Source organism: Lentinula edodes (genome assembly GCF_021015755.1).
Source record: "Lentinula edodes strain Le(Bin) 0899 ss11 chromosome Unknown C8R40scaffold_28, whole genome shotgun sequence".
In the NCBI taxonomy this organism is placed as follows: domain Eukaryota; kingdom Fungi; phylum Basidiomycota; class Agaricomycetes; order Agaricales; family Omphalotaceae; genus Lentinula; species Lentinula edodes.
The window spans coordinates 410,600-416,599 of NW_025764334.1; positions in this window are offsets into that span (position 1 = coordinate 410,600).

Sequence of the window (6,000 nt, forward strand, 5' to 3'; positions counted from 1 at the left end):
CTAGGAGCTATACGAGTAGTACCTGCAGGGTAGAGTAAAAGACAATAAGGAGAGACTAGAACGAAAGGGTATGTGTAGCGAGAAAGAACAATAAGAGTAAGATTACAATAAGAGTGGATCTTCGGAGTACCGAGCGGCGGAATGGAGGACCGAGGCATGGACTTGACAATGCCTGTGTACATAACTAGTGACAGGAAATTAAACTGGGTAGTTAGGTGTCCATATGGGTCCATCGGCCACTATCATTCGAACTTCCTTCCCAGTTCCTTTCGAAAAACGTCCCATCTCATCATCAACTTAAAAATAATAAGTTTTTCAAGGTATTTATAGGTATTTATGTACATGTGAGTCAATAGTTCCGTCTGACAAGTTGAGTCTGTGACCATCAAGCTTCAGTCCGAAACGAACTATGCCCAACCTCTTCCTGAGGAGACTTCAGAATTCAGAATTTTGTACAGATCCCAGGTAGTCATACACTTGCAAGCGGGAATTCAAGAAGATAACTCGAAATATTACAGTGCTTTGCGAAATGGTTTGCTTGTATGGATTTTTTACCAAGTGTTTATTGCTGTTTATTTCTAGTTATTTGTCCAATACATTTTTGGGCCGAGGCTCGAGAGGGCTCTCTTTAAGGACCACCAGGGCTGTCGGGCTTCAAAAAGTGATTGATGAATCCTTTTTGGGGTAAAAATATATTGGACAAATAAATAAATACAAATAGATGTGAAAAAGTCGAGCAAGCAAAGAATTTCGCAAAGCACTGTACACTAGTTGCCCCCGCAGGGGACACAAACCTTGCTTGAGGTGTTCTGGTAAGTCACATGCAAATTGCCCCTCTCTGCAGTGAAGCAGCAAGCTCAATACATACAGATACATATCTTATCGAAGCTGTTGTAAAACAATACAGCCTGACTACAAGGAGTTGAACCAAAACGAACATACATAAACAATAAAAACAGACAACTATACGTGGCCTTCAGTCTTTGGCCAACCCGGTGGTCCTAGCCACCTTGGAAGGCCCCGCTTTCGCATTTGGTGCACTTGAACGCTGTTTACCATTGGCATTAACTGACTCTGCTTGCAAGCAGAAAGTCGTCAATGTACAATCTGTCAAGCCCATGCCTCGGGCCTCCATTCCGCCGCTCGGTACTCCGAAGATCGATCTTTATTGTAATCTTTACCTTATTGTTCTTTCTCGCTACACATACCCTTTCATTCTAGTCCCTCCTTATTGTCTTTTACTTTACCCTGCAGGACTACATGTATAACTCCTAGTAGTTAGTCTGGCGCTCCGCACCGATGCGCCGCTCCGTAGATATAAATACTGCTTGTACGCTACCATAGTTCCTCAGTTTAATTATCAACTTAGATCTCCCTTCTCAACTTAACTCTTCTCTAAGTCTTCAGGCTCAACGCCTCGAAGTACGTTCCCCTCGACCTTAGGACTTGAACGTCCTCTGGTTCGCTCCTCGTCATCGGCGATACCGCCGCTCCGACCTGGCTGCTACTTAGCCTCTCTCTCTCTACTCTCGCTCTCCGGGGACTAACGGCGTAACGGCGGTGTTGTTAATAACTTCACTACTGTCCCACTCGTCTTCTGCACTTAGACACCTTGTGGCTTTGGCACGGTTACACGGGTTGCATGATCTTAACAGTATAATTAAACTCAATCCGTAACGTCGTACTGACATATCATTTTTTATGCCTCCGAAAACTCGAGCTCAATCTAGAGCTAATTCCGAAGAAAATACTTTCTTCACCACAGCCCAATCTTTCGCCCCTTTCTCCGAATCTATCTCAGCCATCGGTCAACCACGTCGCCGTAATCGCGGTTTCGGTCCAGCCACAGTTCCAACTACGTCGACTCTTCCTGAAGCCATGGAGGAAGAACAGCAATTTGAGTACAGTACTTTATTCACTAGTGACGGACAACCTGTCCAAGTCTTGACCCCTCGCCGTGGACAACCCCCCGTGGTCGCCCCGGCTCGGGGCCGGTCTACTACTCGAATTGACTCTCCAATCCTCCAAGCCATCGCTCGCCGTACGGGTAAACAACCCCAACGCAGAGCAGCTTCGGAATCTCCTCGTGACCCACCTCCTCACTTCGATTTGGATACTGGTGATCACGATGATCAAGACCCTCCTGTCGACCCCGATGACCCGGGCACCGATAATAATCATGATGACCTGGATGACGACTCCGGCGGTTTACCGCGTGGTGAGCCTGGTGACCCCAGTGGACCTGGCGGTCCCGGCGGTCCCGGCGGACCTGGTGGACCTCGTTCCTCCAACTCTCCTGACATCCCCAACGAGCAACGTGCTATGTTGGATCTCCTCTCGGGCTTTAAGGTTTCTATGGAAACCCTCAGTACCGTTCTCGCCGCACTCGGCCGTCCCTCTGATAGCTCTGAATCTAAGAGCAAGGTCAAGGAGCCCGAGGTATTCGATGGTTCAGACCCCCGAAAACTCAAGACGTTCTTCGTCAATCTCGCCCTGGTCTTTAATGACCGTCCCAAGTACTTCACCGACCAACGGAAGGTGAATTATACTCTTTCTTATCTCAGTGGGTCAGCCAAAGAATGGTTTGTCCCTGATATCCTCGACCCGGACCTCGACTCGCTGCCGGCCTGGACGTCGTCCTTCACGGCCCTTGTAAAGGAGCTACAGGACAACTTCGGCGTTTACGACGCCCAAGGCGAGGCCGAGGACGCCCTTGGTAACCTTAAGATGAAGGAAACCGAGAATATCCGGAAGTACAACATCCGGTTCAACACCCTGGCTGCTAGCACCAACTGGGATTCTGCCGCCCTGAAATGGGCTTATGGACGAGGCCTGGCTGAACGCATCAAGGACGAAATGGCGCGGTTGCCCGAGCCGGCGACGCTCGCCGCTTATCGTCTGGAAGTTCTTCGCATTGACAACCGTTATTGGAAGTGCGAAGAAACCAAGAAGCGTGAGGCTGGTAAGCCTTTTATTGCTCGGAACCCGAAGAAGGGTTCCTCGGACTTCAAGACTGGTTCTACTAACCAGCACAACAATTCTCAGCCTTCGGGCTCTTCGGCGCCGTTCACGCCGAAACCTAAACCCTTCTCTGGTGTTAAGCCTAACAACAATGGTAAGCCCCAGAACTCTTCGAATTCCGGCCAATCCGGCGGTCAGCGCCCCGCGTTCAACCATCTAGGAGCAGATGGTAAGGTACTTCCCTCCGAACGGGAAAGAAGGATGAAGAACAATCTTTGTCTCTTCTGCGGTGGTAAGCATCAGATTGCTGACTGCAACAAGCGAAAGGCCCGAGAATCGAAGGGCCGCGCTGCCGAGGTTGAAGAAACCCCCGAAGCAACCATTGAGGTTGTTGAAGAGGAATCGGAAAACTAATCCGCAGCTCTTGTTCCCCGGTACGAAACGGGAGCTGCGTTGATCAGGTTCGTACCTCACCTGGGGAGTTATATCTCAATGCGTCCGCTCTTTCCTCTATTGAACGCTCTCTTGTAATTTCATTAACTACTGAATTTTCGTTATCCGATTCGGCCGCGCCGGCCGAACCCATCTCTGCTCTTCTCAAATTTCCTACTCTTGTTGACTCTGGTTCTACTGACTCTTTCATCGATACTCGTTATGTTTCTCAAAATTCCATTCCTACGACCAAAATCTCTCCTGTTAATCTTCGTCTTTTTGATGGTTCATTATCTTCTAAACCCATTACCGATATGGCGAATATCGCCGTTCGGTTCCCTTCTGGCGAGCTCCTTCTACTACCCTTTTATGTTACTTATTTAGATTCATCTTGTAAAGCAGTATTAGGTTACAGTTTCTTATCCCGCTACAATCCGTTGATTGACTGGGCATCTCGAAACATTACGTTCCGTAACACTTCACATCTTGATTCTCCACAGACGTCTGTGCCTTCTGCTATCAACACTGTTGTTGCAAAGGTCGCTGTTCCGCTACCGGAACTTCCGCCATCGGTTTTACCGACAATTCTGGAGACCCCTCCTGGGGACTCACTTCGCTCCCGCTCTCGGACTTCACGGGCCAAGCCCCTTTCGTCCAAATTTCCCTTTGAACCCATTTACTCTTATCCTACGGTCTCTCAATTCGCTGCTCAGTTGGAAACTCCCGAGGTTGACATTGCACTGGTGAGTGCTGCAGTCTTTAACAGGGCTTGCAAGGACGCTGGTATGGAACCCATACTCCTTCGTGCTATTCACTCAGAGGTCGCGGCCCGCGCCGCCGACCGCTCTTCCACCGCTCCTACTGTCCCTCCACTTCCTCTTTCCATCCCAGCAGAGTATGCTGAGTTTGCAGACGTCTTCGACGAGATCGCTGCAGATTCACTTCCTGAACATAGACCCTACGACCTGAAGATTGACTTGGAAGAAGGCGCTTCGCCGCCCCTCGGCCATATTTATCCTTTGTCTGAAAAGGAGTTAGTCGCCCTTAAAGACTTTATTGACAAACAGCTGGCTACTGGTGCCATCACCCCATCATCCTCTCCTCACGGCGCTCCGGTCCTTTTCGTCCCGAAGAAAGACGGCAAACTTCGCCTTTGCGTCGATTTCCGTGGACTCAATCGTGTCACCAAAAAGGATCGTTACCCACTCCCACTCATTTCAGACCTTCTCGACGCTCCGAAAAGAGCTAAAATATACACCAAATTGGATCTTGCTCACGCTTATCATCTAGTCAGAATCGCTGAGGGTGATGAATGGAAGACCACCTTTCGGACCTGTTGCGGCTCCTACGAATGGAAGGTTATGCCGTTCGGCCTTACGAACGCCCCTGCGGCTTTCCAGCGGTTTGTTAATGACATCTTCTCTGACATGCTCGATGTTTGTGTCATCGTCTATCTTGACGATATTCTGATCTATTCTGATACGCCAGAAGAACACCAAGAACACGTCAAGGAGGTTCTTTGGCGGCTTCGCCATCATCGGCTTTACGCCAATCCCGAGAAGTGCGAGTTCAATATGGATACTGTTGAGTATTTGGGTTACATTCTTTCTCCCGACGGATTAACCATGTCCAAAGAGAAAGTCCAGACAGTTCTAGAGTGGCCGGTCCCGAGGAAGGTTAAGGACATTCAGTCCTTCTTGGGTTTTGCAAACTTCTATCGTCGTTTTATTTATAATTATAGCAATATCGTTGTGCCGATGACTCGGCTTACCCGAAAAGGTGCTCCCTGGATCTGGGACAGCAGCTGTCAAGAGGCCTTCGAAAACCTCAAAATCGCTTTTACTTCTGCGCCGATACTGGCCCATTGGGAGCCGAATCGCCCACTTATCGTGGAGACCGACGCTTCCGATTACGCCATTGCGGCTATTCTTTCCATCCAATATGCTGACGGTGAAATTCATCCTCTAGCCTTCCTTTCCAGAATGCTTCACGCGGCTGAACTCAACTACGATACACACGACAAAGAGCTACTGGCCATCTTCGAGGCCTTTAAAGCTTGGCGTCATTATCTGGAAGGTTCGGGTGATCCGGTGGACGTCGTCACCGATCACAAAAATCTTGAGTATTTTTCTACTACCAAGGTTCTCACCCGCCGACAGGTCCTGTTAAGATCATGTACACCGTGTAACCGTGCCAAAGCTACAAGGTGCCTAAGTGCGGAAGACGAGTGGGACAGTAGTGAAGTTATTAACAACACCGCCGTTACGCCGTTAGTCCCCGGAGAGCGGGAGTAGAGAGAGAGGAGCTAAGTAGCAGCCAGGTCGGAGCGGCGGTATCGCCGGTGACGAGGAGCAAACCAGAGAACGTTAAAGTCCTAAGGTCGAGGAGAACGTACTTCAAGGCGTTGAGCCTGAAGACTTAGAGAAGAGTTAAGTTGAGAAGGGAGATCTAAGTTGATCTAAGTTGATAATTAAACTGAGGAACTACAGTAGCGTACAGGCAGTATTTATATCTACGGATCGGCGCAGCGGTGCGGAGCGCCAGACTAACTACTAGGAGCTATACGAGTAGTACCTGCAGGGTAGAGTAAAAGACAATAAGAAGGGA